The sequence below is a fragment of the Benincasa hispida genome, chromosome 7 (assembly GCF_027475165.1).
Source record: "Benincasa hispida cultivar pf3 chromosome 7, pf3_genome.v1.1, whole genome shotgun sequence".
NCBI classification, from domain to species: domain Eukaryota; kingdom Viridiplantae; phylum Streptophyta; class Magnoliopsida; order Cucurbitales; family Cucurbitaceae; genus Benincasa; species Benincasa hispida.
In genome coordinates, this window is record NC_143484.1 from 32,832,704 (window position 1) to 32,845,314 (window position 12,611).

A 12,611-nucleotide genomic window follows, 5' to 3' on the forward strand; every position below is an offset into this window, starting at 1 on the left:
TTGCAACGCTGTTCTTCGTGGCTTCCCAGATCGTGGTGATTTTCACGCAGCGTTGCAACGCTGGGATGAAGCATCATGATGCTGTTCATCCTAGCTCATCGAGGAAACCAGTTTTTCAACTGAGCGTCGAGCGTCGATCATCGTGACGCGAGTTGAACTAGACGAGCAATGAGGATCGAGGACTAAACTGGCTTTCTAAGTGAGGACGATCGAGAAGGGTCAGTTTGACTAATTTTCTTTAGTTTCAGTCTAGTTCAGTCCCAATCTGGTCCGATTCAACCATTTTTTGACCGGTTCCACCAATTTTGATGTCTTGGAGGTCCGGTTCGAGCGGTGCGGGCCAGGTTTGGGTCGGTTCGAGTAGTTCTACACCTTTTTAAAGCTATTTTTGGACCAGTTTTATAATAATTTAGTTATTATGCTTGCTTAGGATGCCAAAGTTGGACCATATCAGGGTTATTCAAATAATTATGCATGTGATGTATGTTGTATTTAAATTTAAACATGTTTGTGCATATAGTATGCCATTTAGATTTAAATCCCACCATAGGAAGCATGTTACATGCATCATATATATGTTATAAATTGTTATAATATATAGAATGCATGTATAGGGTTTCAAGTATTTAATATAATTGTTATATTAAATTGGAATGCCTTTGATGTATGTTGTGGATGTAATAGCATATCTAATATTTTATAAGTTGTTATAAAATTGAGTGTGACATTAAAATCCATAACAAAGATAAGTTGCATGCTCACGTAAGTTAATCACTCCTTTAATAAGTTAAAATAGGTCAACATCTTGTAAAACGTGGTTACAAACTCAACTGATATATAATTCTGTCTAAGGGTGGAGGTACTTAAGTTGACGGTCTACGGAACACCTCCTACCTGGGGATTATGGCTGAATAATTGAGCGTTGTTAACCAGTTTTATACGCATACGTGAGCGGTGTAAGGTAATTAAACGGTTTATCACCTAGACATCATAGGTTTAAAATCCATTTATAAGTGTTATACTTGGATAAACCACATAGACTTAGGGTTGTTTAATTAGCCGAAATGAACCTAAGTATAAATATACACATTTTAATAATAGAACACTTCAGTGGGAGTTTAATAACATATATGATAAAGTTATTAGAACACTTCAATGGGAGATTAATAACATATAAGATACGTTATTAGCTCTCACGTCCTTACAAGTTCACAATCGAGATTTAAGTAGTACTTCGTGTCACTCTAGGAGTGACCTCCACCAACAATCGACCGCCACCGTCTCTCCCTCGGAGTGTCATCCCTCACCGTCAATTGCCCAACCGTGTCGGCATCTCCTCACATCGAATTTAAACCGAACGCGCGGGAGGTTCCTTGTCGCTCCAGTTTGCAGATGCCGCACCACTTTTCGCCGTTCTTGCAGGTCGTTCATGGAGTCATTCTGCCATGCCAAACCCATCGTCCCATCGTTTAGTTGTTGTCAGTCTGTGTGTCGTAAACCCCTTTTGCTTGCTAGAATATTTGGATTTTGGTAAGTAAGGCCTTCTTCTTTAAGATTCGATGAATTCCCTTTAGATCTTGGTTAGTTTTGAATGCCTATCAATTTTTGGCATGGATTTTGATGTTACCCACAATGTTTCGGAGTTTAGATTGAAATTTCAAGCAACAAATTGAAGCTTCTTGGCGCATTCGATATTGAGGCTTTTTTTTTTAACAAGCTGTCCAACACTGTTAAGGATATTTTTGGTAAGATTTGGGTAAGTTATTTGGGGATTGTTGAAATGAGTTTTTTTTTTTTAATTGGCCCAGAAATTGAATTTGAACGTTGTATTTCGTTATTATTTGTAAATATTTCTGGTCATTTAAAATAATTCTTCTAATAATATCAATATAAATTGTAATTATACTATCTAAGCAAATGGCGCCTGTAGCTCAGTGGATAGAGCGTCTGTTTCCTAAGCAGAAAGTCGTAGGTTCGACCCCTACCTGGCGCGTTTATTGCAATTTTTAATAGTTTTCCTTAATTTTGTCAATTATTAAAGATATCTCATTTATTTAACGAGAAAATAACTTAAGTTTATTTCTGCTGACACGATACTATATGTGCATATCAATTGAGAAGTTTCTTTCTGAAGGAGATGATTGCAAGTAAAGAATCTACAAAGGAAAAACAACTGAACTAGAGTTCCATTCTTCCCAAAGGCAGGATGTTCTTGGTGGAAGGTTTAACATGATACGACATGGTGTCCTTTAAAATATTTTGGAAGGTTGGGTTGGGTGGGGTTTTTCGAGATTATTTGGGACGTATTTATTTGGTTGGATTCAAAATTGTCTCAATATGTTAGGAGATTAACATTCTCGAAGCTATGGCTATTTGTGAAAAATTAGATAGTATTTGTTCTAGCAAGATTTCTAATATCACCATTGGGTTTGATTGTTTTGAAGTTGTTCATCTCCTTAATAATAAATCTATTAACCTCTCTAAGGTGTCATTTATTTATTGGAGAGATTAAGTCCATGTCGGTATTTATGTGAAGCTTTGTTACAAATTTCTGGTCCCTCAAGGGAGTGAACTTTAATCGTTAGGTCTGATGAGTTGCAATTCTGAAAATAAATTGTGTTTTGCTTGATCGCTCCCACGTAACTTCTTGGAATTTGCTTGTTAGTAATCGACTCATCTTGATATTTGGCTGCTACCTTCAATTGATGGGAAATTTCATGCTATTAAACTTACACAACCATATAAAAGGATCTTAGAAGGCATGTTGAATGGACCCATCAAACCAAACTGTGTAAAAAAAGTAGTCAATCCTAACTGGCTCCGTACTAAGCTAAGAAGGATCGCCTTTTTTAGCACCTGTTAATTTCAAAAACTTGTCACTCGCATAAACTATAGGTATGTCTGGTAAGTTTGGATCGGTTCTGTAAAACAGCAGAGACATGGCATGAAACCAAAATTGAACAGGATAACTTATATATAGTTTGGATGGGGGATTTATGTTATGTATGTTTTCATTACTCTATTATATAAATATTATATGTAATGAAAATTGGAGATGCATGAAGCATGACACCACATTAGAAACATATAATTGTTATATTTTTAATATGTCATTAGATGCATGTATTGGGGCGTTGGAAGAACATGCATCCTCTCTTTTTTCTTTCTCCCTTTTTGGAGTGCGTTTGTTTTGTTATTATCCAATCATGTGTTTTTTTTTTAGTTCATTTGAGATATTTTTCTTAAAAAGGGGATTTTTAACCTATTTTCTTAATTATCTGAGTTTTTTTTTTCAAAACAGAAAATTTTAATCATATTATTTCATAAACCTTATTTATATGTTCACTATACAAAAATCACAAAAAAAGAGAATCCTATCGCGTTTTAATCAAAATTCTTATGAGCATAGCTTAATTGCCATGAACTTGTACTATCAACTTCGAGATCTTCGATCCTCCCCTCCCCTTCGTTCTGCTCCTCTTCCCCACCCCAGATATTGTCACGAAAACAAAAAACAAAAGTCAAAACTTTCTTTAGCTTTAGTGGAAATGTTTATATATATCGACAATCCTCATGGAAGACTAAAGCACCTCCGAAGGTTAAGATCTACTGCTAGAGATTTATTCATGACATCTTTCCTACTAAATTAATCTTGCCAAAATAGGTGTCCATGTGGAAATAGCGACACATGTTATGCTGTAGTGCTCTATAGCTAGGGAAATTTGGCCTAGATCCATTCCATCTATTGTGCCCATTCTTTGTGATGTTAGGTATGAAGGAACCTTTGAAGGTCCTTAAGCGGAAGCATGGAGATCGATCCAAAATTTATTTTCATAGAATCAAAATTACAAAATACAAACAATATGCATAATCATAAATTTATAGCATGCAAACATAAATGTAAAGAAAAAATAATTAGGGTGAGAGAAGACTTACCCTTGAAGAAACCTTCTTCACAAATCTTTGCTCTCCAGATTTGTCACGAGCAAACTCGATCCAAATGGTCACCACCACGAAAAGAGCCTTCTGTATTCTCTAATGGGATTAGAATCACTAAGGAGTTGTGGGCTCTTAGAATTTTGAAAGAGAGAGGAATTGAAAAGAGAAGAGAGGGAAGAACATGAAGGAACTCTTATCAAAGAATACCTATGAGCAGAAGCAAGATCGTTCCAAATTCATTGTGACAGAAATATCGCATTTACAATCAAATAACAAGTTATGCATCTACAAACAAATTACGGCATGCTTTTAACAAATAAATACAAAGGACAAGAGACTTACCTTTGAAGAAATTTTCTGCCCTTGATCTCTCGCTCTCGTTAATATCAGTAACTCTCGTTGTTGTTGTGATCGCCAAGTCAATCGTCCACCAAATCTCATTGTCGCTCACCATCGAACGGTCTTCTACATGAACAGGCAGCAAGGAGGACACTACCACTCAGTAACCTCGGTATTCTTGAGTGAGAATCCAGGAGGTGTGGACTCTGTTGGATTTTGTAGAGGGAAGAAGGAAAGAACGGTCGCACACAACGACCAAGCAAGTGGGAGAGGTTTGGAGTCTATCGTATAGACGAGTGCTTGATCGTTTAGAAACATGTGCACAATTGTTTAGTAAATCAGGGTTGATCGTTTAGGTAAAAACGCTCTCGCGCACAATCGCTTACTAAAAGCTATACAATTGTTTAGGTCGACTGCGCGTGTACACGATCGCTTAGGAAAACTTGAGCTATCGTGTAGGCTCTCGTTTGCTATACGATGGGAAGTGTACAATTCATGAAGCGATTGTCCGATTTATTTGCAAAATGAAAACTATTTTCATTTTATCCTTCAGTTATGAAAACTGAATGTAACCTCACACTTTTACATGCGACTATGGAGAAAAACCACCAACAATTATCTCATAATTTGTTTAATTATTAATAAATATAATCATATTATATTTATAACCTATAGTTTTAATATCACATCATATGCAACATATAAACTATAGTTCTTTTCTCCTCTACTAGATATAAATCATATTTATATCATTTTTCTCCAATTAATGTATTTCATACATCATGTCAACTATATCATATATAATTGACCAGTTTAATCATATCATATATAATCAAACTCCCTCTTGTCAATTTGAACACTTCAAACTGACCCAAAAACTGATTTTCAACTTGAATCCATTGAGCTACCAAGGGGACCTTATGGACTTGTGGATTGAAGCTCCAACGGTACGTGAATAGCTGACTAAACTCTTTAGCCATAAGATCCACCATCCGTTAACTGCCAGACACTCCACTAAAGATCAACAGCTGCAATCTTCTCACCATAGATATATTTTTGTGTCCATCAGATATAACCAGTCAACAGTACGATAACCCTTCACAGATGCTCGTAAGTATAGTTGGGCCAATTTACCGTTTTGCCCTTGTAATTACATCTAACTCCTTAAGTACCACCGATCCCTCTAATGAATAATATAACATAGTCCTACTATGTGTGGACATATTTCGGGCCATGAAAAGGTGTGTGGCGCCACATCGTTCAAGTCCCAAAATCAGCCCTTAAGGGAGCAATCTATCTACTAACCCCTGCTTCAAGGAAAGAGTGAATTCCATCTTGTGTAGCTGAATTCCTAGCTCCTAAATCAGAAGAATCCCCAAGGTGATAGGTTTAAGTCGGCAATCTGGCCACTCGCACCCATGCAAATCAAAGGACCGCCCTCAAAAGCAGGAGTTTCCAACTCATTCAGGATTCAGGTCATGTCACCTATGGTCATCCTAATGAAATGAAGTCTCTGTCATGAACGACGTTATATAACGAGACTATAACACTTCGTGGTCCGGTCTTATACAAACTCCTTTGTATATGACGCCCCCGCTCGCATGTCTCTACATGAATGATCAAGATCAGACCATCTGTAATAAGTCACAACGTAGCATCACCAGGATAAGGTTTCCCTTCTACATCCATATACTACAGACCATTTTGGTTATCACTTAAGGCATGATCTACCTGTATATCTCCACATACATGCTTAAGTTACAATGACAATCAGGGATCTTAGTTTATTGGTTTATTGTAAAGCAAATAAAACATCTCATGTTTCATAAACAACAGTGAAGAAAATATCATATATTATTACATCACAAGCGTTTGTTCAATATAGTGTTTACAAACTACAAGACCCAACGAGAGTTTAGGACATCAACCCCAACAGAATAGAGAACTTGAGAACTTTTCTCAGAATAATTTTGTATGTTTTGTATTGTAAAACTCAAGGGAAGAAGAAGATGGTAGCACCACTCCCACTCACGTTCGTTGTATAGAGAAAAAAGGAGGAGGTAGTCCCCCAAAACTAATTTTAAAAAAAAATAAAATAAAATAAAATTTATTTTAATAGAAAATAGTATATATCTATATGATAACCAAATTATCATATAATATGTATATTAAACTATATGTTATATCAAATATAACATATAACCTATAGTTTAATATTGTATCAAATATAATATAATCTATAGTTTTTTATTCTCTCATTAATGTACAATATTTAATATAAATCTCATTTATACTAAATTTAATTATATGAATCCAAGTCACATAATTAATATCTAAATTATATTCAAATATTTATTTCCTCTCAAATAAACTTTATATTATAACGTATCATATACATTATAATAATTATATCATATATAATTAAATTAAAGTAATTGTATCACATGTAATTAATTTCCTCAATTAATTTGAACAAATCAAATTAATCCAAAATTGATATCCTTGTTGAGCTGCAGAGGGAACCTCATGGACTTGTAGCTTGAAGCTCCAACGGTACGTGAATAGCTGACTAAACTCTTTAAGTAAATTATTCAACATCTATTAACTATTGAACACTCTATTAAAGACCGACAACTGCACTTTTCGCACGACAAATATATTTCTGTATCCATTGGATATAACCAGTCAACAGTACGATGACCCTTCACAAATTGCTTGTCAGTACAGCTGGGCCAAAATTACCGTTTTGTCCCTATAGTTACATCTAACTCCTTAAGTACCACTAATCCCTCTAATGAACAATAAATCATAGTCCAATTATGACCAAACCCCGCTCGACCTAGGAGAGGGTGTGACACCACATTGTTCAAGTCCCAGAATCAGCCCTTAAGGGAGCAATTTATCTACTTACCCAGACGTTGGGAAAGGAGTGAATTCCGTCTTTGTAGCTGCTTTCCCAGCTTCTCAATCAGACAAATCTCCAAAATGGTAGGCTTGTTGAGTCGGCGATCTGACCACTCTCACCCATACAAATTAAAGGACCGCCCTCATAGGCAAGAGTTCACAACTCACTCAAGATTCAGGTCATGTCACCTATGGTCATCTTGGTGAAATGTAAGTCTTAATTATGAACGGTGTTATATAATGAGACTAGTCATTTCGTGGTTCGGTCTTATACAAACTCTTTTGTATAGAATATCCTCACTCACATGTCTCCACATGAATGATTAGAATTAGATCATTTATAGCACTTTACAACAATTTAACATCTACAAAGCGAGTCGTATTTGTAGTGTTACCAGGATAAGGTATCCAACCTTATCCATCTAATATGAACCATTTAGGTTTTCACTTTAACATGATCCATCTTTATGTCTCTAAATACATGTTTAAGCTACAGATGATAACCCTAGATGTTAGTTTATTGGTTTGTAGGTTTAATGCTACTAAATGTCAAATAAAACATCTCATATTTTATTAAATAAATAAAATATTTGTACAATACAATTACAAATTACAAAACCCTACGAGATTTAGGACACCAACCCCAACAAGATATGAATGGAGCTACCAAGACTATTGCATTGGATGTCACACCCCTTCCTAGATCACCTTCCTAATCTGAGAAGAGATACGAAGACAACAGTTGTCAATTCTCCTATGACAACTACTGCCAACATACTCCTGTAAACCTGTGTCCATACATGTTAAACCTAACTAATGATAGAAAAAGAGGCATGCGTAGCGGAATTGAGGATCAATTTTACTCTAATTGCATAAATTAAACATACAACCCTAAATTAGTTAATTAGGGTTTTTTAGAAACATTACCTTTGAAACTCCCAAAACTCGTCTATCTCTGCTCGAACACGAACCGGACGACCACTAGAGCTGACCTACTATCCTCTGGACTCAAAACCGGGTTGTGGGACCCGATGAATGAAGAACCTGAGAGAGAGAAAGAGATGGAAATAATAGAGTGAAATTTGGGTTGGGTTTGGATTTTTTTCAGCCCAATTTTTAAAAAATAATTTTGCAAAATGTCCAAAAGTCTTTAATCCAAAAAGACAAGCCTATATTTATGGAAAAGAGTCATGCAAAATTGCATGAAATAACTTCATAAAAACCCAACACCTAGAATCCATTATCTAAGTGGGCTTAATGTCTCCACTATAAGCCAACACCTAGCCCACTATTTTGTTAGTGAAATTATCCAACAAAAGTTTGAATTTTCCCACTAACTTTAGTCAAAGGACAAAATAGTCATTTAGTCAAAGTCAAACTTTGACCAAAAAGTCAACATTTTGACTTTTTATGATTTTTTCGTGTTGACTAATTTTGACCTCCCGAGCATGAATCCGCATTCATTTTCTCGAAATTCAAATCACATTTGAATATAAGGTCGGTCAAAGTTTCACTTTTCAAAGTCAAAAGTCAACTCTTTGACCATTTTCATTATTTCCGAGCTTCTGAATATAAACGTATTCATATTTTTGATATTTAAATCACATTTAAATATTAAAGCTGTATCTCTAAACTAAAAAACCGACAACTATATCACATATATTTGTCGGTTTCTCTCTCTTCACCTAATTCGAACAATTCGAATTATTCTATCATATTGTTCTAAGTTTATTTCATATGAGCTAGTAGGGGAACCTAATGGACCTATAGATCATGGGCTCCAACGATCCAAGATTAACTGACTAAACTCTTTAGATGAAGTTAATCAACATTCGTTAACTCACGAGTCATTCCACTATAGTCCCGTAGTTACACTCCCCTCACTATAGATATATTTGTGTCCATATGATATAACCATGATTAGTAAGCTAATCCTTCACAGGTTGTTCGTAATCTCAGTTGGGTCATAAAAACCGTTTTACCCTCGAGACTACATCTTGTTCCTTAAGTCCCAACCTATAAACCAAAACCCTCTCGGGCCAATGGGAGGGTGGGGCCTCTTGTTCAAGACCTGGATTCAGTACTAAAGGGAACAACCTATCTACTATCCCTATAACAGGTAGGAGTGAATTCCGTCTTGCACCCTATGTTCCCAGCTATCCACCTAATCTTACCCCTAAAATGGGAGGCTTATTGGGCAAGCGATAATGAGCTACCCTCACCTATGCAGATCTAAAGATAATTCCGAGTGAACAGGAGTTCATAGTTAGCTCAGGATTAAGATTAAGTTACCAAGGTCATCAATTAACGAAATAGTCAGTTTTATACATTAAACGGCATTTAGAACGTAAAAAATGACTATTTTGTGGTTCAGTCTTATGTAAACTCTTTACATAGGATGCCCCCATTTTCATGTCTCCACATGAATGGTTTAGGATCATATTGTTTGTATTAACTACAAAATGGGCCACATCCATAGTGTTCCCAGAATAAGGCGTTCATCCTTATTCATATACTATAGACCATTTTGGCTATATATATTTGAACTTGATCCACATTTATGCCACTACATAAAGTTCAAACTTAAACTTAATAGCCTCGGAACCTTAGTTTATTGGATTCATGAATATAGAATTTAAATTTACTAAACATTTTCAATAACAGCTTTATTGAACAAGAATATGATATTACAAACTATGAGTTTTAGGACATAAAATCCAACAACTAGCAATTCATAATTCATTTTAACGTACAATCTCGCAACAGTTCAAGCATACAAATTACTATTAACTAAAATACCAACTTCAATATACATAACAGTTCCAAAAAACCAAGTCTAATACAACAACAGTTTCGACACAAGCTCAACCCTATTTCCCATGATATGAACATAAAGACTAAATTAACAAAACATGATGAGCCACCTAAGTTTCAAATTCTCTGAAGTTCTGAGAAATGACTGACTGGCAGAACTGCTAGGCCTCAGGACGTCGACTACTACCTAGGGAGAAAAACATTTTAAAAGAGTAAGCTGGAAAACCCAATGAGTGACTTCTTTTAAAAAAAAAAACATGCTTTCATAACTCATAGTATAGATAGCTTACTAATAAAACATTTTCAACAACATACTAGGGTTAAGAAATAAAAGTTAGGAAATAAAGAAAACATAACATGAAAACCCTAGTTTAAAACTCATCAACATGTCCTGCAGAACTTCTCTACTCCCTTGCCTGAACATGTGGGAGAGCCTTTTTTTCTCAATCCTTACTAACCTTAGTTTAAGAAAGCTCTTTTGCTTGATCTCATCAACGTCGATAACATAAATCTTACATGCATGTAGAACTGAATAGGATCCTACTTACCTTACCATACCTTCGGTAGCAAGGATCATCACATAACTGGGTACCTTACCATACCTTTGGTACCAAATCTTAGGAGTAGGTTTTCCTATCATCATATGTAAACCCGAGACTCTCCTTGGATTATTTGCTCTTGTCACACATTGTAGGATGTTGGATTAAAGTTATTGTTGTTTCATTGTTGAAGAAAATGGAAACGCTTTTGGTTGAAATTGTCTTTAATAATTTTGGAATTTATAAATAAAGAAAAGAAAAGAAAAGAAAAGAAAAAGGAAAAGGAAAAATGAAAAAAAAAAAAGAAAATGAAAGAAATTGGAAACCCATTCGGTGCTTAGGGTTTAAAGTGAGAACCCACTCATTTCAGCCCATTTCTCCATCATTTCCCATTATATTTTCAGAGCATTTCGAGAGAGAGAGAGTGAAGAAAGAGGAAGAAGAAGTTGCTGCAGGTTGGAGGTTGAAGAAGGGAGGAAAAGCTTATGCAAATGCAACCATGAAAGAATTTGGGTTCAACCTACCTATCTCTGGATTTTAAGTCGGTTTGAGCTACACAGGAAGAACTATGAGGTGAAGCCTAACTTTCTTGAAAGTTAATCTATTTTTTAACAAATTTTATGAAGGAAGCTTGAGCTAAATCTGATGTTAAGTTAATGGTTTTTTAAAAGGATTACAGAGCACAGAATTTTCATGCAAATCAGAAGGATCTCTGCTTTTCTCTAGTTTTTCAAACATTCTGGGGTGTACAGGTTGGATTAGAAGCTCAATTGAGTATGATTGAAAATCTTATTCAATTTCCTATAACTTTCATGAAGAATTTGTGAGCCAAAAATTACTAGAAGTAGGTTTAATTTCAGGAGAAAGGTAGAGGGTAGCAGAGAAGCACGTATCTATATTTACTGTGTTCAAGGGATTTCTGGATAAATCCTTTGGGAATCTCGTTTTTATTCCTTCAGGTAAGTTGTAGAGGGTTCTAAAATAAAGAGTTTTATATATAGTATATTAATTTTGGTCAAGTATTGAAGAAGTTATGAGTGTTGAAAATTAGGATATTGAATCTGGAAAATCTAGAAAGAAAATGTGAAGTGTGATTTTATTTCTAGAATTTAGAATTCATGAGCATGGAAAGACAAGACGATTTATAGTTATGATGCTTGGTTTCGGTTGTTTGACAGGCCAAGAGGAAAAGGTCGAGTCTACAGACCAGGAAACTAGCCAAGACTGTGAGTGACAAAACAAATTTCAAAAATGATTTCTAAACTGTAATTTATGCTTAAATGGTTTACATGCTTGAATATGAATTTATGAATGATACATGATTTCTATGAATGATTTCAAGCATAAGTTTTGAGCTTAGATTTTCTAATGAGGTTTATATACGAGCACGTGATTATTGACTTCCTGAAAAGTAGTTGAAATGATACCATTTAAGGTAAAGTATGTATTAGTGTGTACTGTTTAAAGATTTTCAGTTTTTCACGAGCAAGCCAAGTAAGCTTGAGTTTTACGAAAGATGAAGATAAGCAGGCATGTTTTAATGTTTTCATGTGGTTTTCTGAGACTTTTATTGACTACATAACTGAGATATTGAGCCCGAGGCTATATGGTACCGTGTGCACACAGGTTATATTCCGTTGTTGACGTTGAGTGTACTCTGTGACAACGATGCTGTTGGGAGTGCTGGGCGGGCCCCACTACATCATAAAGCTAGTGAACATTGGTTGTACTGGGCATGCCCTACACAACATTGATTTGTCATGTTAGTTAAAATATTTTATATACTTGATATGCCAAATGTTTTATATACTTGATATGTCTTGCTATATTTTAATGACGTACTTGCGGAACATTTGAGAAAGCTTTTAGTGTTACACGTTTATGTTTAATGCTTTGATTGAACAGATTTATACGTTTAAAGGTTTATCATGTGTTCTGATTTGCGGATTTACAGTTTTAAATTTAGTCACTCACTAGGTTTCGTAGCTCACTCTTTCAAAATGTTTTCCCACTTTTCAGGTAGAGATCGAGCTCCCGGTGCCTGATAACTGCCAAAGTTTGTTTTCTCCTAAAAGC

The 12,611-nt window shown here is 35.2% G+C and overlaps 1 non-coding gene across 1 annotated transcript; it reads left to right on the forward strand.

Moving 5' to 3' along the window:
* The first annotated feature begins 1,920 nt into the window (after window positions 1–1,920).
* Window positions 1,921–1,993, forward strand: TRNAR-CCU (transfer RNA arginine (anticodon CCU)). Its single transcript has one exon. It is a non-coding gene; the product is annotated as a tRNA-Arg (tRNA).
* The last annotated feature ends 10,618 nt before the right edge of the window (window positions 1,994–12,611 follow it).